We start from the raw sequence: 25,211 nt of genomic DNA, 5'->3' as shown, positions 1-25,211 counted from the left end.
AAGTCAGGAGCAGGACAAGGATGTCCACTCTCACCAGGACTATTCAACATAGTTTTGCAAGTTTTAGCCACAGCAATTAGAGAAGAAAAAGAAATAAAAGGAATCCAGATTAGAAAAAAAGAAGTAAAACTCTCACTGTTTGCAGATGACATGATCCTCTGCATAGAAAACCCTAAAGACACCACCAGAAAATTACTAGAGCTAATCAATGAGTATAGCAAAGTTGCTGGATATAAAATTAATACACAGAAATCCCTTGCATTCCTATACACTAACAATGAAAAAATAAAGAAATTAAGGAAACAACTCCATTCACCATTGCAATGAAAGGAATAAACTACTTAGGAATAAATCTACCTAAAGAAACAAAAGACCTATATATACAAAGCTATAAACCACTGATGAAAGAAATCAATGCTGACATAAATAGATGGAGAAATATACCATGTTCATGGATCAGAAGAATCAATATAGTGAAAATAAGTATACTACCCAAAGCAATCTATAGATTCAATGTAAACCCTATCAAGCTACCAACAGTATTTTTCAGAGAACTAGAACGAATAATTTCACAATTTGTATGGAAATACAAAAAGTCTTGAATAGCTAAAGCAATCTTGAGAAAGAAGAATTGTACTGGAGGAATCAACCTGCCTGACTTCAGACTATACTACAGAGCTACAGTCATTAAGACAGTATGGTACTGGCACAAAGACAGAAATATAGATCAATGGAACAAAATAGAAAGCCTAGAGATAAATCAGTGCACATATGGACACCTTATCTTTGAAAGAGGAGGCAAAAATATACAATGGAAAAAAGACAACCTCTTCAACAAGTGGTGATGGGAAAACTGGTCAACCACTTGTAAAAGAATGAAACTAGAACACTTTCTAACACCATACACAAAAATAAACTCTAAATGGATAAAAGATCTAAATGTAAGACCAGAAACTATAAAACTCCTAAAGGAAAACATAGGCAGAACACTCTGACATAAATCACAGCAAGATCTTCTATGACCCACCTCACAGAGTAATGGAAATAGAAACAAAAATAAACAAATGGGACCTAATTAAACTTTAAAGCTTTTGCACAGTGAAGGAAACTATAAGCAAGGTGAAAAGACAGCCTTCAGAATGGGAGAAAATAATAGCAAACGAAGCAACTGACAAAGAATTAATCTCAAAAATATACAAGCTGCTCATGTAGCTCATGGAAAAGGCAATGGCACCCCACTCCAGTTCTCTTGCCTGGAGAATCCCATGGACAGAGGAGCCTGGAAGGCTGCAGTCCATGGGGTCGCTGAGGGTCGGACATGACTGAGCGACTTCACTTTCACTTTTCACTTTCGTGCATTGGAGAAGGAAATGGCAACCCACTCCAGTGTTCTTGCCTGGAGAATCCCAGGGATGGAGGAGCCTGGTGGGCTGCTGTCTATGAGGTTGCACAGAGTCAGACATGACTGAAGCGACTTAGCAGCAGCAGCAGCAGCATGTAGCTCAATACCAGAACAACCCAATCAAAAATTGGGCCAAATAACTAAACAGACATTTTTCCAAAAAGACATACAGATGTCTAACAAACACATGAAAGGATGCTCAATATTGCTCATTATCAGAGAAATGTAAATCAAAATCATAATGAGGTCAGAATGGCTCATGCCGGTCAGAATGGCTGCTATCAAAAAGTCTACAAACAATAAATGCTGGAGAGGGTGTGGAAAAAAGGGAATCCTCTTACGCTGTTGGTGTGAATGCAAGTAAAATAGCCACTATGGAGAACAGTGTGGAGATTCCTTAAAAAACTGAAACTAGAACTGCCATATGACCCAGCAATCCCACTGCTGGGAATACACACCAAGGAAACCAGAACTGAAAGAGACACATGTACCGCAATGCTCATCACTGCACTGTTTACAATAGCTAGGACATGGAAGCAACCTAGATGTTCTTTGGCAGAGAAATGGATAAGAAAGCAGTGGTACATATACACAATGGAATATTACCCAACTATTAAAAAGGACACATTTGAGTCAGTTCTAATGAGGTGGATGGATGAAACTTGAGCCTATTATACAGAGTGAAGTAAGTTAGAAAGAAAAACACCAATACAGTATATTAATGCATATATATAGAATTTACAAAGGTGGGAACGATGACTCTATATGTGAGACAGTGAAAGAGACATAAAGAACAGATTTTTGGACTCTGTGGGAGAAGGTGAGGGTGGGATGATTTGAGAAAATAGCATTGAAACATGTATATTACCATATGTGAAATAGATGACTAGTCCAAGTTCCATGCATGAAACAAAGCACTCAAAGTCAGTGCAATGGGACAACCCAGAGGCATGGGATGCAGAGGGAGGTGGGAGAGGGGTTCAGGATGGGGGGACACATGTACACTCGTGACTGATTCATGTCAATGTATGGCAAAACCACCACAATATTGTAAAGTAATTAGTCTTCAATTATAATAAATAAATAAATTAAAAAATAAAATTGCCAAAAGGTAGAAACAACCCAAATATCCAAATGATAAGTCAATAAACAAAATGTAATATAACCATACAATGGAATATTAATCAGCCATAAAAAGGAAGGAAATTCTGACACATGCTAAAATATGGCTGAAACTTAAAAACATTCTGCTGAGTAAAAGAAACTAGACACCAAAGGCGACATATTATATGATTCTGATTATACAAAATATCCTAAATAGGTAAATCCATATAAACAGAAAGCCAATTTAGTGGTTGCCAGAAGTTAGAATGAGGGAGGAATCGAGACTGACTGCTTAATGGATATGGGGTTTTATTTGGAGGTAGTAAAATGTTCTGGAAGTAGAAAGTGGTAATAACTGCACAATGTTGTGAATACACTAAATGTCACTAAAGTTAAATCTTATATGTATTTTACTACAATGAAAAAAAGTAATAACTCTCACTTATACAAGGAGGGCCTTCAAGAAGTTTTAATATAGGATCTAAACGAACCTTGATGATATTATGCTAAGTGACGTGAAAAAGAAAAAAAAGTGAAGTCACTCAGTCGTGTCTGACTCTTTGTGACCTCATGGACTGTAGCCTACCAGGCTCCTCCATTCATGGGATTCTCCAGGCAAGAATACTGGAGTGGGTTTCCATTTCCTTCTCCAGGGCATCTTCCTGACCCAAGGATCGAACCAAGGTCCCCCACCTTGCAGACAGATGCTTTACCCTCTGAGCCTCCAGGGAAGTGATGTGAACCAGTCACAAAAAGACAAGAACTATATGATACCATTTATATGAAGTATTTTAACTAGTCAAACACATAGAGACACAAAGTAGATTGGGGATTACCACAGGCTGCAGGGAGGGGAAGTAGGGAATTGTTGTTTAGTGCATACAGAGTTTTTGTTTTGCAAAATGAAAAAGTTCCAGAGATCTGATGTACAGCAGAGTGAATATAGTTAACATTACAGAACTGTACACTTAACATGGTTAAGATGATACATTCTATGCTATGTGTTTTCACCACATTTGAACAACATATACATATATGGTGTCTGAGGGGTGGAATCCTAGAGATTCTGGCACTACTACAAATTTATATATTTTTATAAATGTATTTATTAAAAAAAAACAACAACACTGTAGCCTAATCTCTTAGAAGAAAAGTCAGTTGTCTGACCCCATGTTACTAATGTTACCTGGGACGAGGAAGTATTCCATATTTTCTAGATCTATATTTACATTTTCCTATAGTTAACGGGAAGCCATGGATGAATTCACGTGTTAACTGCCTCGGTTCAGTTCAATCGCTCAGTTGTGTCCGACTGTTTGCAACCCCATGAATCGCAGCATGCCAGGCCTCCCTGTCCATCACCGACTTCCAGAGTTCACTCAAACTCACGTCCATCAAGTCAGTGATGCCATCCAGCCATCTCATCTTCTGTATAGTGGAACCTTAATGACTGGATGGACTCTTTATTTGCCTCCCTTCTTCCTGTTTTCTGTTTATCGACTGATTTACTGCACAGATATTCTTCCACCAAGAGAAATGATAAGCAAAAATTGATCACTATTATCCCTTCACTTCAGTTCAGTTCAGTCGCTCAGTCGTGTCTGACTTTTTGCAACCCCATGAATCGCAGCATGCCAGGCCTCCCTGTCCATCACCAACTCTCGGAGTTCACTCAAACTCATGTCCATCAAGTGAGTGATTCCATCCAGCTTTCTCATCCTCTGTTGTCCCCTTCTCCTCCTGTCACCAATCTCTCCAAGCATCAGGGTTTTTTCCAATGACTAAACTCTTCGCATGAGGTGGCCAAAGTACTGGAGTTTCAGCTTTAGCATCAGTCCTTCTAATGAACACCCAGGACTGATCTCCTTTAGGATGGACTGGTTGGATCTCCTTGCAGTCCAAGGGACTCTCAAGAGTGTTCTCCAACACCACAGTTCAAAAGCATCAATTCTTTGGCTCTCAGCTTTCTTCACAGTCCAACTCTCACATTCATATATGACCACTGGAAAAACCATAGCCTTGACTAGATGGACCTTTGTTGGCAAAGTAATGTCTCTGCTTTTGAATATGCTATCTAGGTTGGTCATAACTTTCCTTCCAAGGAGTGAGCATCTTTTAATTTCATGGCTGCAATCACCATCTGCAGTGATTTTGGAACCCAAAAAAATAAAGTCTGACACTGTTTCCACTGTTTCCCCATCTATTTCCCATGAAGTGATTTATCCACTATTAATCCTTTATTGATCACTATTATCCCTTATCCACTATTATCCCTTATGAAACAATGGAAACAGTGACAGACTTTATTTTCTTGGGCTCCAAAATCACTGCAGATGGTGAGTGCAGCCATGAAATGAAAAGATACTTGCTCCTTAGAAGAAAAACTATGACGAACCCTGACAGCATATCAAAAATCAGAGACATTACTTTGCTGACAAAGTCCATCTAGTCAAAGCTATGGTTTTCCAGTAGTCATGTATGGATATGAGAGTTGGACCATAAAGAAAGCTGAGCGCCAAAGAATTGATGCTTTTGAACTGTGGTGTTGGAGAAGACTCTTGAGAGTTCCTTCGATGGCAAGGAGATCAAACCAGTCAATCCTAGGAAATCAGTCCTGAATACTCATTGGAAGGACTGATGCTGAGGCTGAAGCTCCAATACTTTGGCCACCTGATGCAAAAATCTGACCCATTGGAAAAGACCCTGATGCTGGGAAAGATTAAAAGTGGGAGAAGGGGACGACAGAGAATGAGATGGTTGGATGGCATCACCGACTCATTGGACATGAGCTTGAGCAAGCTTCAGGAGATGGTGATGGATAGGGAAGTGTGGCTTGCTGCAGTCCATGGAGTCGCAAAGAGTTGGACATGACTGGGTGACCGAACTGATACTGATAACTGATTATCCCTTATGAATCAGCCTGGTAAGAAGTTTAACAGTAGAGAGAGGAGAATAACATTGTTACTTCAGATTATGTGTAGATTTCAATAGAGGCAAGTGGAATCACAAATGATTGCATATGTCCTTTACAAGATGACTCATCAGAGAGTTACTAGTCTGCCTGCCAGCCATGCTAATTTCTTGAGTTCTGTCCCATATTGTAAAGGATGAAAAGATTGGTACACTGCCCAAGATGGAGCATCTGGGGAAGCACATGTGGTTTGGAGTCAAGCAGGCCTGAGCTCAGCCACTTACAATCTGTGTAAACTTGGACTTGTCACTTTATCTCCATGGGCCTTACATTTCCCATCTGTTAGGGACTGTACTTTGTGAAGTTGTTTTGAGGATGACAGGAGATAATATATGTGAAAGGCCTAGCCAGATTCTGGCACACGAAAAGTAGACCATACATGCTAGTTATGTTCAGTACAAGAAGCTGGCCTTAACCTGCAAGAAGAACTCAGAACCAATAATACCACTGATCTGTTCAGTCCAGAGAGCCACATTAGTTTCTTTCTATTATAAAACATCCAATAACCATAGTTAGCTCCCAGCCTGAGTAGAACTTTAACTGTTCCTCACTTTCTATCTTCTCTCTCTTACATAAACCTAAGTTCTTACTTATCCAGTGAATTCAGAGCTATATGTGTTCTCCTCTGAATACTCCCAGAGTCAGGCTTTCCATTTCTTCTTTCAAGCCTTCTCTCAACATTCCCAATATCAGGCTTTTCTCTCATACCTTTATGCACCATGTTCACCCCCATCCATTCCTATTTTCCAAATAGCTCCTACAATTGACCTCCATGCAGTCAAAAGTTAGTGCAAAATCTTCTTGGGTACTTTCCAAACAGATTAAACCCCCTTCACACTCACTCCCACGAAGCTTTTAATTTATGTAAAATGTTCCTCCTTCGCTGCAAAGCATTTAAGATTGAATCTGTGTGCCATTTTCAAAAATTTTAACCATACCAGCAGTGACGCTACCCACACACAACATTATCATTTGTGTAGATGGTAAGCATCTCAAGGGCAGTGATCATGACTGATAATTAGTCTTTTCAAGAGATGAAACAGACTATGATATATGCAGAGAACCATCTGTGGAAGAACATTCCCAAGAGCCAGGTAGGAAATACGCTGCTGCTGCTGCTAAGTCACTTCAGTCGTGTCTGACTCTGTGTGACCCCATAGATGGCAGCCCACCAGGCTCCCCTGTCCCTGGGATTCTCCAGGCAAGAGCACTGGAGTGGGTTGCCATTTCCTTCTCCAGTGCATCAAAGTGAAAGTAAAGTCACTCAGTCGTGTCCGACTCTTTGCGACCCCATGGACTGCAGCCTACCAGGCTCCTCTGTCCATGGGATTTTCCAGGCAAGAGTACTGGAGTGGTATGGAAGTATGCAGGTTTCATCAGTTTAGGCATGGATCAGACAAGGTGCTTCCTGGACACCTCAGCTGGTTAAGAATCCGTCTCCAATGCAGGAGACCCCAATCAATTCCTGAGTTGGGAAGTTACCCTGGAGAAGGAATTGGCTACCCACTCCAGGATTCTTGGGCTTCCCTGGTGGCTCAGATGGTAAAGAAGCTGCCTGCAATGCGGGAGACCTTGGTTTGAGCCCTGGGTTGGAAAGATCCCGTGGAGGAGGGCATGGCAACCCACTCCAGTATTCTTGCTTGGAGAATCCCCATGGACAGAGGAGCCTAGCAGGTTATAGTCCATGGGGTTGCAAAGAGTCAGACATGACTGAGTGACTAAGCACACAGCACAAATAAGAAGGACCAGCTAATACTCAATAGTCTAAATCTTAAATCCTCATGGCTTTCTCCACCATTTCTTTGCAGATAAAATGCAATTCTACAGGCTTGGGCTAGTGAGGAGGAGGGAAATCCTCTTCTCAAATTTAATTCAGATGTACTAAGGTAATAAATAATCTTTATCAGTGATAATGGTAGAAGAAGGAATTTCTCTACGCTTACTAAGAGGTTGTGTGCCCTTGGCAAGTTCCTTGGTCTTTCAACTTCCTCCTCTGTACAATAAGGATGATAATAATAGTATTGACATTGCAAGATTTGTTGTAATGCTTAAATGACATGTAAATTACCTAATCAACATATGTTTATGCTGCTGCTGCTGCTAACATTAAGATGATTTGCTTTGAAGAAGGTCTGTATTGGTCTTTTATGCTGAAAATTACCAACCAATCAATCATTTCAACCAGACTACATTTTCACCATGTAGAGTGAGCATATAAATCTTGGCCTGCTATTTTAGAGTGTGTGTGTAGGATAAACTACCTCCCAGTGTCCCTTCTGAGGGATTATGGCCAAGGGGCATTATTAAACTTGTTTCTGATGGCATACTTGAAAAAATTGGTTCACTAACTCATGAATAGGTGAGCTGCTAGCTGGGTTACATACTGTCATCTTTCCAGACTCTGAGTAAAATCCTGAGACTCTTGTCTGGGAAGTGGACAAAGCAAGGTTCAGTTCAGTTCAGTCGCTCAGTCATGTCCGACTCTGCCACCCCATGAATCACAGCACGCCAGGCCTCCCTGTCCATCACCAACTCCTGGAGTTCAAGCAGACTCATGTCCATCGAGTCAGTGATGCCATCCAGCCATCTCATCCTCTGTCGTCCCCTTCTCCTTCTGCCCCCAATTTCTCCCAGCATCAGAGTCTTTTCCAATGAGTCAACTCTTCGCATGAGGTGGCCAAAGTACTGGAGTTTCAGCTTTAGCATCAGTCCTTCCAAAGAAATCCCAGGGCTGATCTCCTTCAGATGGACTGGTTGGATCTCCTTGCAGTCCAAGGGACTCTCAGGAGTCTTCTCCAACACCACAGTTCAAAAGCATCAATTCTTTGGCACTCAGCCTTCTTCACAGTCCAACTCTCACATCCATACATGACCACAGGATTAGACGGACCTCTGTTGGCAAAGTAATGTCTCTGCTTTTGAATTGGCTATCTAGGTTGGTCATAACTTTCCTTCCAAGGAGTAAGCGTCTTTTAATTTCATGGCTGCAGTCAACATCTGCAGTGATTTTGGAGCCCCAAAAAATAAAGTCTGACACTGTTTCCACTGTTTCCCCATCTATTTCTCATGAAGTGATGGGACCAGATGCCATGATCTTAGTTTTCTGATTGTTGAGCTTTAAGCCAACTTTTTCACTCTCCACTTTCACTTTCATCAAGAGGCTTTTTAGTTCCTCTTCACTTTCTGCCATAAGGGTGGTGTCATCTGCATATCTGAGGTTACTGATATGTCTCCCGGCAATCTTGATTCCAGCTTGTGTTTCTTCCAGTCCAGCGTTTCTCATGATGTACTCTGCATATAAGTTAAATAGGCAGGGTGACAATATACAGCCTTGACGTCCTCCTTTTCCTATCTGGAACCAGTCTGTTGTTCCATGTCCAGTTCTAACTGTTGCTTCCTGACCTATATATAGGTTTCTCAAGAGGCAGGCCAGGTGGTCTAGTATTCCCACCTCTTTCAGAATTTTCCACAGTTTATTGTGATCCACACAGTCAAAGGCTTTGGCATAGTCAATAAAGCAGAAATAGATGTTTTTCTGGAACTCTCTTGCTTTTTCCATGATCCAGCGGATGTTGGCAATTTGATCTCTGGTTCCTCTGCCTTTTCTAAAACCAGCTTGAAGATCAGGAAGTTCACGGTTCATGTATTGCTGAAGCTTGGCTTGTAGAATTTTGAGCATTACTTTACTAGCATGTGAGATGAGTGCAATTGTGCGGTAGTTTGAGCATTCTTTGGCATTGCCTTTCTTTGGGATTGGAATGAAAATTGACCTTTTCCAGTCCTGTGGCCACTGCTGAGTTTTCTAAATTTGCTGGCATATTGAGTGCAGGTTAGGCTACCTTAAACAGGCTTCTTTAACCACTCACTATTGTAACCCATCTGGTAAAGAATCCACCTCTGGTGCAGGAGACCCCAGTTTGATTTGGGTCATGAAGATCTGCTGGAGAAGGTATAGGATACCCACTCCAGTATTCTTGGGCTTCCCTGATGGCTCAGCTGGTAAACAATCTGCCTGCAATGTGGGAGACCTGGGTTTGATCCCTAGGCTGGGAAGATCCCCTGGAGAAGAGAATGGATTCTCCATTCCAGCATTCTGACCTGGAGAATTTCATGGACTCTACAGTCCATGGGGTCACAAAGAGTTGGACACAACTAAGGGACTTTCATTTTCACTTTCAATGCAAGCTCTGTTGCCCTAAGGTTGAGGTTCCAGTAATCAAGTTTAATGTATCAGCTTAGTGAGGCATGGTTATAGTCCTTGAGAACCTTTCTTATAGATGGAAAACATTCTCTTCCTGTCACATTTGTTGTCTATTATTTTGAATACAACAGGGGTTTTAATTATATATATATATAGGCAATAGCAAAAAACTCCAAATTAAAACCCATGAGGCAGCCTCCCTTACACAAACACTACTACTAATTTTGAAACAGTGTGATATAATAGAGGAAAACGGGATGTGGGATCAGATAAACTTGGGTTCGTGTTCTGGTTTGTTATTCATGGGCTGTGTGAATTTGGTCTTTATTTTTTCTTAAGACCTCTTGGCCTCTGTTTCCTCATCCACACAGTGAAAGTGTTATCTTCTTCTCAGGTTTGTTGTGAAATTTATGAGCAATAATATATGTAAAGATGCTCAACACGTACATTGAAGTTTTCATATAAGCATTTAACACCTCACTGATTGGCAATGCCCCATTCATTCATTCATTCAGTAGATAGTTATTGAATATCTCAGCATATATCTCTGATCATATATCTAGTAATTTTTCTACAAGGACCTATTCAAGTGTTATGTAGTTTTGTTATTGTTGATATGCTTATTCTCTCACATACCACCATGTTTTAACTCTTGTCACCTTACAACATCTGTTTGAATATCTGGTAGAACAGACTGCTTCTCACTACTCTTCTCCCCCCTCCCTGTCACTGCATTATCACCTATTTATTCTTGCAAATTAATAATTATATGCATGAAAGTGAAAGTGAAGTTGCTCAGTCGTATCTGACCTTTTGCAACCCTATGGACTGCCTACCAGGCTCATCCATCCATGGAGTTTTCCAAGCAAGAGTACTGGAGTGGGTTGCCATTTCCTTCTCCAGGAGATTTTCCTGACCCAGGGATTGAACCCAGGTCTCCAACATTGCAGGCAGACACTTCACAATCTGAGCTACCAATAAGGTTATTTAATATTTAAGAGGGCTTCTCTGATGGCTCAGACAGCAAAGAATCTGCCTGCAGTGCAGGAGATCCTGGTTCAGTCCCTGGATTGGGAAGGTCCCCTGGAGAAGGAAAAGACTACCCATTCCAGTATTCTTGCCTGGAGAATTCCATGGACAGAAGAATCTGGCAGGCTACAGTTCATACAGTCCATGGGGTTGCAAAGAGTCAGGCACGACTGAACAACTAACACTTTCACAATATTTAAATACTTAAGAACCTTTCATAAGTATCATGTTCTTGATGTTCTTTTAATTTGTGTGAAATTGCAATAAAATGGCCAAGCACTGGGGGACCACCTAAGAATATGTTTCAGTGTTCTGCATGTTTAAATTGAGTCTTAACGTAGGACATCCAGCTCAAATCATGGCCTAGTCTGTAGTGGTAGCAGTTACAGAACATAATTACAAGCCAGGACTGGAATCCCTACACTACTATTTACTAATCAGTTGACCTAGGACAGTTCCTTCATCTGTAAAATCAGGATAGTAATTCCTAGCTCATGGAGTTGCCATGAGGGTTAAATGAGGTTATGCATATAAAGATCATGGTCTCTATTAAGTGTGCAATGAAAGAGCTGTTTAGAACCAGTATGATTTTGTGGAACTCTGCTCAATGTTATGTGACCTGGACGGGAAAGGAGTTTAGAAGAGAACAGATACATGTATATGTATGGCTGAGTCCGTCACTGTTTATCTGAAACTATCACAACATGGTCTGTTAATCAGCTGTGTGTATGTATGTTAGTTGTTCAGTCGTGTCTGACTCTTTGTGACCCCATGGACTGCAGCCCGCCAGGTTCCCCTGTTCATGTAATTCTCCAGGCAAGAATACTGAATACTGAAGTGGGTAGCCTTTCCTTTTTCCAGGGAATCTTCCCAACTCAGGGATTAAACCTGGGCCTCTTGCATTGCAGGCAGATTCTTTAACATCTGAGCCCCCAGGGAAGCCCATACCCCAATGCAAAATAAAAAGTTTTTTTAAGATGAATAGAGACAGAAAAGAAAAACTAATGTGACTTTGTATTTAACTCAGAGAGGTTAAGAAACTAAGCCATAGTTACATAGCTAGTACAGACAGATCCAAGACCCAAAGCCAGGTTTGTCTGACTCCAAAGCCCATATTCCTCTTATTATATCAGACTATCGCTATAGGATTCTTAACATACAAACAATCCACTGCACTGCAAAAGAAAACTGTCAAATAGGTGCTCAATGAAAAGTTATAACCAATGTGACGCCATTATACTATTTTTAAACTGCAAAATACTCCATGATCTTCCAAAGCTACACCATCCCTCAAGCCTTGTCACAGTGTAGATTTTAGAGCTAAAAGACAGTCTCACAGCATTCATGAATACTATTCCAATAACTGAAATTTTGGCAGAATAGAGCACTAGGTAACAATGGTTCCATACTGCCTGGGTTGAAATCCAGGGCTGCCACTCACGAGCTGTGTGACCATGAGCAAGTTACCTGACTTGCTTAAAATTCTTTTAAGTACTTAGGAAATATCTGTCACATATTTAGTGTTAAATAAAATAGTAGGTGGTATTATATTATTTGTTTCACTTTTTTTCTGACTTTCTGTAACACCTTTCATACCGGGTTTGATCCCTGGGTTGGGAAGATCTCCTGGAGAAGAGAATGACCACCTACTACAGCATTCATGCCTGAAGAATCCCATGGACATAGGAGCCTGGCAGAATAGAGTCCATGGGGTTGCAAAGAGTCAGACATGACTGAGCGACTGATACTTTCACTTTTCATACTGGTATTAGATTACATATAATTTTTAACATAATTATACAAAGTTCTGTATTGATCTGTTATGTATCATGTCTTCTCAACTAGATTGAAAGGTCTTAGGAACAGGAATCATTTCTTGGGCTTTCAATCTCTCATAACATCTGGCATGTTGCTGGGCACAGGGTACTAGCCAAACCAATACTTTTTTTTTTTTTTTATTCTTCCAATTTTATTTTATTTTTTTTTATTCTTCCAATTTTATTTTATTTTTAAACTTTACATAATTGTATTAGTTTTGCCAAATATCAAAATGAATCCGCCACAGGTATACATGTGTTCCCCATCCCGAACCCTCCTCTCTCCTCCCTCCCCATACCATCCCTCTGGGCCGTCCCAGTGCACCAGCCCCAAGCAATACTTTTGTATTGAAACTGCACACTAGCCTCAGGCAATGGAAGTCAGAAAGAATCCTTAGCATCTTTTAAAATAACTTAAGGTCTTCATCACCTCCCATTGCTCTACAGAGAGTCGTACTAAAGCTTCCAGCCCTGACAACTAATAACCAAATCCCCAGGAGCTCTGTGGCTTGCTTCACGGCCTGTGCTTCATGATTCTTCAGTATTCAGGGAACAGAATGTAATTGAGAATTCAATCTTCTGCACACAAAACCTGCACATCTAGACTCCAATGACCCTTAGCTAGTTGTACAAGGTACTGATTTTCTGAAATGTAATTCCAGGAGTTTAAAAAATGATGGCAACACCTCAGGATTTGGGTATAGGAGTCAGGATTTGGGTATAGGAGATGGGAGGGAATAGGGTTGGTTGAGGGTAAGTAATAAGGGATGGTCTATTTCAGAAAAATATGTTTCAGGCTTTTTACTAAGACTGGGTGGAGAGGTTTGCCAAATGGAGGAGGTTGCCAGTCCATACCATGTCACCAATCCCAGCGAGCAGAGAGTGTGTCATCATCTAAATTCAAGTTCTGGAACTAGTCAGACAGTGTGTGAATCCTGGCTCTGCCACTTGATAATTATGTGATCTTTCTTTTGGAACGAAGAAGTGAAGAATCAGAAAGCAGATGCTGATATTAAGAACACAGAGGGCTTTGGCTCAATAGCCTCTATTATCTGAGATGTATGACAATGTCATCTGCTGCTCTCACTGTAAGCTGCCAGGGGGCCAAGACCTTGAGAAAGGCATGTCAAGGACATGTGATAAAGTACCAAAACAAGTGTTCTCCCCTCACACTTTGTAGTTGTGCAGAATTCAGCATTGCATTATTAGGAAGATTATCTATAGCTACCAACATAACAGCAAACCCTGCAGTCTTAGCCAAAGGTATTTTTGTCCTTTAGGCTCATCCAGGGCTTCCCAGGTAGCACTAGTGGTAAAGAACCTGCCTACCAATGCAGGAGATGTAAGAGATGCAAGAGACATGGGTTCAATCCCTGGGTTGGGAAGATATCCTGGAGAAGGAAATGGCAACCCACTCCAGTATCCTTGCCCGGAGAATCCCATGGACAGGGGAGCCTGGAGGGCTACAGTCCATGGAGTCACAAAGAGTCAGACACGACTGAGTGACTAACACATTACAGGCTCTATGCATCTCTGATCAAGCCTCCCTTCTTCTGCAGGATCATTCATTTCCATTGTTCCCTGGAGCCTTCTGCTTTGTCATCTAACAATTAACGTTGCACGACAAGGGTCTGTTTTTGCTTTAGAGATGGGGAGTGCACACAGAGTGTGGATTACTTACAAACACACATGCGTACACTGAGCCCCAAAGTGGACTATTTTTGTGGATTATTTAAATTGATCATCTACATGAATCCAAGAAAACAGACTCATCATTTACCCATCTCATTCTGTACTCTGGAGAAATATTCCAAGGTTTAGGTAGGGAAGAAATGGGGTTTGTTTCAGAACATTGCATTTGTTTGTTTGTTAGTTTTCCCAGAAGTAATTCCTTTGGCTCCTGAGCCAATAAAAACTCTCTGTGGCTTCCTTATTATCTGCTTCTTTGGTTTTCAAAGTCAACCATCGAGGGAGTTATTAGCCTAGAACATGTGCACACATGCTGATTTTCTGTTTCTGAGACAGATTCAAAAGGCACAGCTGGAAATTGACTTTAAGCCTTCTCTCAGATGGGCTCTTCCAGATTATGGTACGTCTGCCTGCTCCACAGGCCTCTTGGTCTAAAGCAGAGGGCCAGTGAGATTGGCAATTATGGACCTGTCCATCAGCCTGGTCCATGCTCCCAGGAAGTCACAGCATCTGACCTGGTCCTTGTGCTTTCTCCTCCAAGTTCAACAGAATTTGTGGAAGTCCTTCCTTTATGGGAAAAATTAATTTTATACTTGTACGGAACTTCATAGTTTGTTAAGCACTTCCGAATGAATCATCACATTTTGGACCTTAGAATTCCATGAGGTTGGCAAAGAAACTATTATTAATCCTGTTTTATAGAAAAGGAAGGTTAAACCAAGAGAGGCAAAGCATGTTGCCCATGGTCATACAGCTTAAATGACAGAGCTGAAAGTCAAAGTCAGGTTTTCAGATTCTAAGTCCTAGGCTCTTTCTACCTCTCTGTCAATGAAAGGCCTCTCAGAAGCTTCCTCTCTTCAGAGGTATAACTTCATCAGTCAGGTGTTAGACTTCACTCACCACTCGAAAGATTCCTGGCTTAACCATTCGCAAGGGGCTGAGTATAGATGTACTAACCATACTTTAAAATTCACTTGGAGGTTTCCCCTGTACTGTTTCATTTTGTGCCTCCTGACCCCCAGCATCATCTCAACTTTACAGGACCAGTATTAATTCTAGTTCATGAGAGTATTTACATCCTGTATGATGGCTCACCAAAAGGGCACCACTCTACAGAAATCTCTCAATGATCAAGTGGACAAAATGTTCCTATCATAATGGATGTCAGTCAGCCTCTTTTCCCTGTCCCTCCAGGACTCACATAAAGTGGTGAGCTCCATGAAGGCAAAGATAGAGGTGATACATGGCATCAATCCCATGGATTCTCCCTCACCAGCGTTCACTGGGCTACTGTATCTGCTGAGTACCCAAACTGTCAGCAGCAGAGCCCCAGGCTAAGTGTCTGATTGGGTCCCATTCCACAAAGAGATCTGGTAGTAGGTCAGTTACTTTGGCTTTCCTCCATTAGGGAAAAGAAAGCTGTTTGTCCTGTCTGGAAATAATACTCTGACGTGGATTTGCTTTTCCAACTGGCAATGGTTCGGCCAGCTCTACTACTAATAGATTTATTGAATGTTCTTTTCACTGCCATTGCATCACTCACAAGAAACTCAACATGTATAATATCTTATAAGAAACGAATCGCCAGTCCAGGTTCGATGCAGGATACAGGAAGCTTGGGGCTGGTGCACTGGGATGACCCAGAGGGATGGTATGGGGAGGGAGGTGGGAGGGGGGTTCAGGATGGGGAACACGTGTACACCTGTGGTGGATGCATGTTGATGTATGGCAAAACCAATACAATATTGTAAAGTAAATAATAATAATAATAATTTTAAAAAAATAAAATTTAATTTAATTTAAAAAAAGAAACCCATTTTATGGAGAAAAAATGAAAGTAATGGACTAATACAAGACTCACTGATCTTACCACAAACATCATAAGCCAGGAGCAGTTATCCTGGTAGACCAGTGCAGAGGTCTATTAAAAACTCAATCACAGGGTCTGTGAACACTGGGCAGGATCTGAACACTGGATATGTTATCCTATAGGATGTGGCATATGCTCTGAACTAGTGACCAGTAGACAGTGCTGCTATTAGATCCAGTACCCTAGGAACCAAGGGCTGGAAGTTGGAGTGGCTCATCCCACTATGACATCTGCTAGCCTCCTCACAAAACTGTATGGTTCTTCTGGTTTAGAAGTTTCAGAACTTGAGAAAGATATACTTCTAGACAGACACACAATGGCATGTCTGATACATAAAAGAAGAGACAGCCATCTGAATATTTTGGGCTATTTGTTTCACCAGAATAACACCCAAGATGGGAGTTTCAGAGCTAGATAGTATGATATAGGGTTGCCACTGCAGAGTGAAAGTGGGCAGGAGTATCTCTGGAACACACAGAGGATCCTTTGAGGCACTTCTGCTGCCATTTTAGTGTCAAAGTTAAAAAGGGAGACTTAGACAACCACATACAGGCAGGCCCCCAAAAACCATGACACCTCAGCAATGAAGGTTTAGGTCATGAGGTAAAGAAACTTTATCAGCTTAGCTGCTGACTAAGGAGGGGCAAAAGAAATATAGACTGAGTAGAACAGGTAAAGTTTCAAAAAGTAGACTGTAATATCTACCCAGAGTTTCTTCCTTCAGGTGACATATTTCATCTCCCCTCCAATTGTACTACACATAGTGGTTAATGTTATAGAGTCCTTCATTTGTAGAATATCAAAATGTGATGGAACCAGAGGATAAATGCGCATCACCCAAAGACCCTGGATTGAGATCTGAATATACAGTAACTAATCAGAGTTTGAGATGCCACTCTTTGTCATGCTTTCATTTATGTCAGAAATAGTTCTATTACACAGAGGCCTTTGTTGTTGTGAAGTTTATGTATGGAAAAGGATATATGTTGATATTGGGTAGCCAAAGGTATGGACATTAGATGTCATTTTAAGACTGATTCCTCAGAATGGATTCCTGTGCAAGTGATTTTTTTAAGAGAATGTTTTCGGGAGAAAACTGTGAAGGGAAAAAGGGAGAGTGAGGAATAAAGCTAAGCAAGGATGTTACTTCACATGAAATCTACCATTACCTGATCACACAGGTAACTCTGGGTATGTATAAATGGCTCAAAAGGGTCCTTCCTACCTTGAGACAAAAGGGGTAGGGATTTTGTACTGCTTCTGCCCCAATCAGTCATTGGCTATGGTCAGTCCTAGGAGACAGAGAATTTCTAGGTGAGGTGGTTTTCATTGCCCAAGGGCAGTCCCACAGAGAAGGTTATACATGTGAGCTTGCAGCAGCACTCATAGTAGCCGGGGCATAGATGCACCAAATCCAAAAATAATCCCTGGGGATCTGAATGGAGAACTCACAGTGTCTGCAACAGCTAGTCACCACTTTTTAACACCCTTCCTATGTTTTGAGAATTCCTCACCTTAGAAGTCCCAGACCCCCAGAGAAGGCACTTCCTTTCTAAGCCTCCCTACTGCTCCAGTACAGGCATGTTACCTAGGCTCTTTCAGTCACGTTTTCCTACTCAGACCTAGAATTGGAAGCTAGTGATGCAGAGCAGCAGATATTATATTGACTGCATTCTGGTTAAGGTGGGGGCAGTTCCATTTCATTTTCAGAGGCAGCAGTTGCAGAGGCTCCAGGAGAAGTGTCTGGTGCCCACAGTGAATGATACTGGCAGTTGTCAATGCCCTCCAGACAAAGACTACCAGGAGCACATCTTGTAGTTTAGCAAGTAGAGTTTATCACTCATTGTCAAAAGAGAAAATGCATACCACAGGGAGGATATTAGAGAGGACATATTTTAAAATTTACTGGAGAAGGAAATGGCAACCCACTCTAGTATTCTTGCCTGGAGAATCCCATGGACAGAGGAGCCTGGTGGGCTGCCGTCTATGGGGTCGCACAGAGTCAGACACGACTGAAGTGATTTGGCAGCAGCAGCATTTTAGGATTTGGACTTGTGTTAGGTGATTCAGTGGTTCAGTGGCAAAGAATCTGCCTGAAATGCACAAGACCTGGATTTGATCCCTGGGTCAGGAAGATTCCCTGAAGAAGGAAATGGCAACCCACTCCAGTATTCTTGCCTGGAGAATTTCATAGACAGAGGAGCCTGGTGAGCTACAGTCCATGGGGTCACAAAGAGTCGGTCATGACTGAGAGACTAACACTACACTAGGTGATTTGAGATGGGGGCTTGTTGAGGAAGTGGGACTTTGTTCTGAATTGGATGCTATTAGGAAGCAGAGGTAATTCCATGATTGAGTATCTTAATAAATCTTACCTAGGAGGAGGGAGTGCTGACCCAAAGCTAAAGCTGTAATTGGTAAAGAAACAGCAGTCATTCCATTAGCCAGTGGAGGGGGATGTCTGGTCACTTCTGTGCTTTGGGCAATGTTTACATTTATGTCTTGATCCAGAACCATCACAGGGTGACCCTGTCTGATGTGGCTGTCTTGTGAAATTGTTGTTTAACAGGAGAATACCAAGACCCAACTGTGAGTGCCAGACCAGCTCCTAGCAGCACCAAGGCTTTGGGGATAGCATCAGGCCAGCTCCTTCACATCGAGGTCTGCCTTTCTCTTTCTCACAGTTCAAGCTATGGTATTTGTGTCCAGCAGCAGTGACAGGGGGATCTCCATTTTTGCTTTGTGATTTTGAGTGTTATTTTTTACTCCCTTGCCTCCAAGTTGGCTCTCTGGCTTTCTCTGGGATTGTATAAGCTTCTAACAAGCCTCAAATAATTTTTCCTTGCCTAAAGTAGTCACATTTAGGTTTTAGCTCTTTACAACTAAGAACCCCAACTGATGTGCATTCTTCTGCCCCTCTCCCCAGCTCCCAGGACTACAGAGATTGGTACCTCCCATTAGGACAGAAAGAAAACAAGACTGGATAAGGAATTCCTGGCTCCTTTGGAAGAGTGGATTGTCTTTCTGAATCCCTCAATACTGTCGGGAAGCTGACAGAGGAAGACTTTGAGGGATCCTGGATCCCCGTGGGGAAGAATAAGGCTCTGTCTTCTTTTATCAGCTACAACTCCATCACCCTACGCCTACCACCAGCAAGGTAAGAACACACAAAAAGTGGCTGGGAAATGGACCTTGCATAATCAAGTATAAGAGTCAGACGTGGAAAGCAAGGAAAGGAGACTATTGTGCACTGTTGTCATTATAGAGGAGGTCCCAGGTGGTGCTAATGAATCTGCCTGTCAATGCAGGAGACACGAGACGTGGGTTCAATCCCTGGGCGGGGAAGATCCCCTGGAGAAGGAAATGGCAACCCACTCCAGTGTTCTTGCCTGAAAAAGTCCCATGGGCAGAGGAGCCTGGTGGGCTACGGTCTACAGGGTTACAAAGAGTCAGACATGACTAAACACTTGTCTAGCAGCAGCAGTCATTATATAAGGCTTTATGGAGGCAGTGGAATAGGAGACCTTGAGGGACAAGTAGGTTTTGATCCAGAAGCAATGAGGGAGAAGGACATCCAAATGGTGACAGCTTAGCTTCCTAGTTTTGAACTTTAGCCACTCATGACCATAGGCTCACTGCTTGTGGTAACCTCAGTAAATCAATAGGCCATCGTCTTGATCCATGTTACTGAATCCAAACTGCAGAATTCTGCACTAGATCTTTCATCACTAGAATGTAAGCTCCATAAAACCTGGAAAATTTCCCTTTTCAAGCCTGTATCACTAGTTTGTTAAATGGTGGTTAATGCATAGTGAGAAGTGAAAGTGAAGTCGCTCAGTTGTGTCCAACTCTTTGTGACCCCGTGGACTGTAGCCTACCAGGCTCCTCCGTCCATGGGATTTTCCAGGCAAGAATACTGGAGTGGGTTGCCATTTCCTTCTCCAGGGGATCCTCCCGACCCAGGGATCGAACCCAGTTCTCCCACACTGTAGGCAGACGCTTTACCATCTGAGCCACCATGGAAATAGACCCATATTAAATATTTGTTGAATGGATGGCCGAATTCATGGACGAATAAATTAATTAATCTTTCCCAACACTCTCCTTCTGGAAAAAAATAAAAAATAAAACCTTCCTAGCTTCACCAAATTAATTTTTCTCTTGCTCTGCCTGTTCCAAAAGTACTCTATTGCTCTCCTACACTTTGTGAAATACCTTCATTTCCTAGGCTCCCAGCTTGCTGCTGACAAGTTCTTCTGTAGCTTCAGTTCAACTCTTATTGTGCAACCAGCCCAAGAGACACTGAACACAGCTCTACATTCCAGGCCAATTACACTCTGCAAAACTGAGGTATTGATTAGGACACAGACAGGATATATTCCATTCAGAGATCTGCAGTTAACAGGGCAGGTTTTCTCTGCATCAGGGACTATTTTCAGGGACAAGAGAAGAGATATAGTTCAGTTTAATAGCATCAGGCTTGATTCTATAGTCAACAGGCAATTTTACCTCCATTTTTTAAAGAGGGACAAGCCTTATGTTTACTCCACTTAGCGGTCAGACCTACTTCACTGTGACAATAATAGCTGAACAACAGTTTTCCTTAGAGCTGCCTACATTTATTTTTTTTAAAAGGAAAACATTCTATATGTTACTACCTTTACCGACTTGATGGACATGGGTTTAGGTGAACTCCAGGAGCTGGTGATGGACGGGGAGGCCTGGCGTGCTGTGGTTCATGGGGACGCAAAGAGTCGGACATGACTGAGAGACTGAACCAAACTGAACTGAAGTGCCCTTTGTTCTTGCCTTTTGAACAAGGAGCCTCACATTGGTATTTTATAGCGCAACCAACTCTTTCCCATGGCCCCTGATTCACTTCTAAGTGACCAACCTATCTCTATCAAGGGTGAGTTCACCACACTCCATTCGCTCACTGGAAGAAAGAAAAAAGATTCTTCCGCCATTTTACCCTAAGAAAAGATCTGTCCTTTCAAGACCGTGTTTAAAACAGTCAATTGATTTCATGCTTCAAATTTCATTCATTCAACAAATATTTGTGTATTTATATAGTTAAACTTTAAATAATGAAATGGTAAGTATTTGCTCAAGAGAATAACTGCTTCTTCTACCCTGTTTCTGACACAGCAGAAAATTCCTGCTGAGATGGAGAGATCTCAGTTCAAAAGAATAATGCTATTGGAACTCAAGGACTGAGATCTGGAGCAACTACCCTTCAGAATTCTTTACCCACACCGGAAGCTAATGATTTCCAGAGATGGCCACAGCAAAGAATTCACAGGAACATGGGTCACTATGTCAAGGATCATGTCAAAAAGAAAAGGCATCAGTTCCAAATATTTCAGGGATGAAAGGTCATTCTTATTCTTTTTTTGCCTACATTTACCTAGAAACTTTAACTTGGGCACGACCTCTCAAACTGCCATGAACACAGACCTCCCCCTCCTTCCTGCTCCCTTTCCCTCTCTCTTGCTCAGGAAGGTGTCATTGTTGAAGTAGTTTTCAGATAAAAAACGGCCTTATTAGTAAATACTTCCTGTTTTTTTTTTTTTTTCTTTTTCTTTCTTTCTTTCTTTTTTGGTCAAGTGATGCTTGGGGAAAACAGAGAGCTGAGTTAGGTTGTTGGACATGAAGAGGAAATTAGAGAACATACAAAAATGAAAAATGACTAAGGACTGGAAAAAAGGTGACCAGAAGAGAGGTGGGGGTAAGGAAAGCAGACCACCCACTTTACAATTTTGTTGAGGGCCGTTACTAGATACTGCCCTCCAAGAATTTTATTTAAGGTGAATTCACATAGATCCAACTGACTGGCTCTGTCACTTAATTGCTGTGAGACCTTGGGCACACCACTTACAATCTCTGTATTTCAGTTTCTTCATCTTAAAATGGGGATAATAATAGTTCTTATGTTATTGAGTTGTTGTGAAGATTAAAAGAGTTAACTCATGTAAAAGCACTTAAAATAGTGTCTGGCACATAGCAGGTGCTGTATAAGTGATAGATATTGTTGCTGTTATTTCTATAATTATTGTTTTCAGTTGAGAGTATTCTGAATCATGCTCACTATTCCTCTCTACACTCCAGAGCCATGGGCCTTGAGAAATGTTTCCGTAATAAGTTGCTTCTTTGCATAAACATAACAATGCAAAGCAACATGGCTCAGATGGTAAAGAATCTGCCTATAATGCAAGAGACCCAGGTTCGATCCCTGAGTTGGGAAGATCCTCCGGAGAAGGGAATGGCAACCCACTCCAGTATTCTTGCCTGGGAAAATCCCATAGAGAGAGGAGCCTGGCAGGCTACAGTCCATGGGGTCATAAAGTCAGACACAACTGAGTGACTGACACTTTTACCTTCAACAGTGCTAGGCATTTGTGCTGTCTGGAATTGGAGCAGAACCCAGGTATAGGGCTCAGGTCATGGGGAAAGAATCCAGGTTCCAGAATTAACCAGGGAACAGGGACAAGATCCCCTGGAGAAGGAATTGGCAACCCGTTCCAGTATTCTTGCCTGGAGAATCCCATGGACAGAGGAGCCTGGTGGGCTACAGTCCATGAGGTCACAAAGAGTCGGACATGATTGAGCAATTAACTTTCACTTTCACTTTTTTTTTTCAGGGGCTGCACACAGATCTGTAGTACAGGTTAGTGTTTCAGAAAGTGTGTTCTTTGACTACCTTTCTTAATGAACCTGCTAATAAATTCCCTACCACAGTCATGTCAAATTAGAATTCTTGGAGTAGGAACCAGAAATCTACACTTTAACAAAGTTCCCAGATTATTATTGTCAGATTTAGAAAATAAAAATGCAGGAAGCCCAGTGAAATTTGAAGTTCCAATCAACAACAAATCATTTTTCTTACAAATACATCCCCAATACTGCATACAACATACACTGAAAGTTGTTTGTTATTTATCTGAAATCTGAATTTTGTCTGGCAGAGTATATACCTAATTCCAATATACTCTAAAATTAGAGGACCCATCCTTTAGAGAAATGTGGGTTCTGAGAACTCTTTCCAAGAGCTTATGTCAGGGATACTGCAAAAGAACCCAGTTACTGAAACAGGGGTATGAAGCAGGGTATTGGTCAAAGAAAAAACAGAGTGCCTGATGCACTAGCACTGGAGCAGAAGCAGAGTCAGTCAGGAAGACAAAGGCAAGTGACTTCAGTCATTCAGCCAAAACTCTAAATTGGCCCCAAGTTTTAGGGTTTTCCTAGAGCAATGGTTCTCATTGGTAGAAAGTCAGGGGTGAATGACTTTCCAAAGCATCTGAATTTATCTCCAATACCACTTCCTTGCCCCTTTAGGGGAAGGAAAAATATTTTCCTCTACTCTTTTAGATTCTGTACCTGAGGCCTGCAAATTGTGAAGAAGTGACAAGACAAAGGTCAAAGTGTTGGGCTTCCAGGCATGGGAAATTTTGGGAAGGTATATATTGGGTTGGCCAAACATTTTTTTTCAGATTTTTAAACTCCCAAATGAACTTTTTGACTAATCCAATATATGGAAGATGCTCCTCTGTCCATGGGATTCTCCAGGCAAGAATACTGGAGTAGATAGCCATTCCCTTCTCCAGGGGGTCTTCCCAACCCAGTGGTTGAACCCAGGTCTCCCATATCATAGGCAAATTCTTTACCATCTGAGCCACCAGGGAAGCCTGGGAGACACTAATGGAAGACAAAGGATTTTTTAGCAATTTCTTTGTTAAAGTCTCTGGTGATGAGGTTTGTTTTACTAGTATGCAAGGGGGAGGAGGAAGCCCTTCATAAAGGGAAATTGACATCCTTCTTTTAGGCAGGTGGGGAAGGGTAACGAACTCTTCCTGTGTTTGCTGCTTCTCAACTGCCTTCAGCTCAAAATAATCCTTATACAAAATGGCATATTTGGGGGTGGTCTAGTCTAGCCCCCTTCACCCTCATAATGGGAACTATTATCACAAAATTTCAAACTGCAAATAGAACAGAAAGATAGGCGGTTATAAAATGTCCCTACTGTTTCTTATTGTCTCTACCCTGATTCAGCAGACAATAGGTTTCTTCACTACAACCTAGCCAGCCTCTTTACACTCTTCTCCTACAGGCTCTTCCCTCCATTTGCATCAATGGTAAGCAACTCTATAAACCCCTGCACCACTGTGGCCATTTCCTTTCACTGTGGCTATTGCCAAGGCCTCAGTAGGCACTAGTGTGCAATAATGCTTCCCACTCTGAGGAGACTGGGTGGAGAGCTGTTCATTTTTCCTGATAGGAACATATTCTGAAAATTCCCCTACTGCCAGTGTGTCAAACGTGGGCTGTGTTTACAGGTCTTGTTTTCCAGAGCCACACAGCAGTCTTTGCTCGGGGCTGTTATCAGCCCAGCACAGCCAGACTCTACCTCCTGCCTACTATCTTATCACACGTTCATTCTGACCCAAATGTCAGAAACTACTTATTCTGATGAGACTAGTTCTCCTCAGTTCTGCAAGAATGAAAGGGACACCTTTGCATGGGAAGGCTTGACTGAATGCTGCTGTCAATGCCTCGGTTCATTTGCTAATTCATCCCACCAATCCCAGGTGCAGTGTCAAAGGGATGCTTCCTGGCCAAGAAGAACAACTTGGTCTTTGCTTCCTCCCTCCTCCCCTGCTCCCAGAACCAGCAAAACTCTTTGAAGGAGAATCAACCAGAGTGTTCAGCTCCAGTTTATTATGAAATGACATTCCAGCCATTCCAAAGATGAATTGGTTTCTGGTAGGAGACAATGGAGACCACACAATAGCCATTCAGGAAAAAAAACACACACACATACACTTTGTATTTCAAAATATGTGGCAGAATTGAGGTCTACAAAATGCATAGGTGAAAACAAATAATATATGCCCAGCTGAGGAAGTCAGAACTCACATTCCTCATAGTAAAGTGCTTTAGCATTTCCAATGAGTTCAGTTCAGTCACTCAGTTGTGTCTGACTCTTTGTGACCCCAGGAACTGCAGAATGCCAGGCCTCCCTGTCCATCACCAACTCCTGGAGTTCACTCAAACTCACGTCCAGCGAGTCGGTGATGCCATTCAGCCATCTCATCCTCTGTTGTCCCCTTCTCCTCCTGCCTCCAATCCCT

Source organism: Bos grunniens, chromosome X (genome assembly GCF_055505025.1).
Source record: "Bos grunniens cultivar Pamir isolate PY7600 chromosome X, Bosgru_T2T1.0, whole genome shotgun sequence".
NCBI lineage: Eukaryota > Metazoa > Chordata > Mammalia > Artiodactyla > Bovidae > Bos > Bos grunniens.
Note: the sequence above shows the minus strand (reverse complement) of the source record.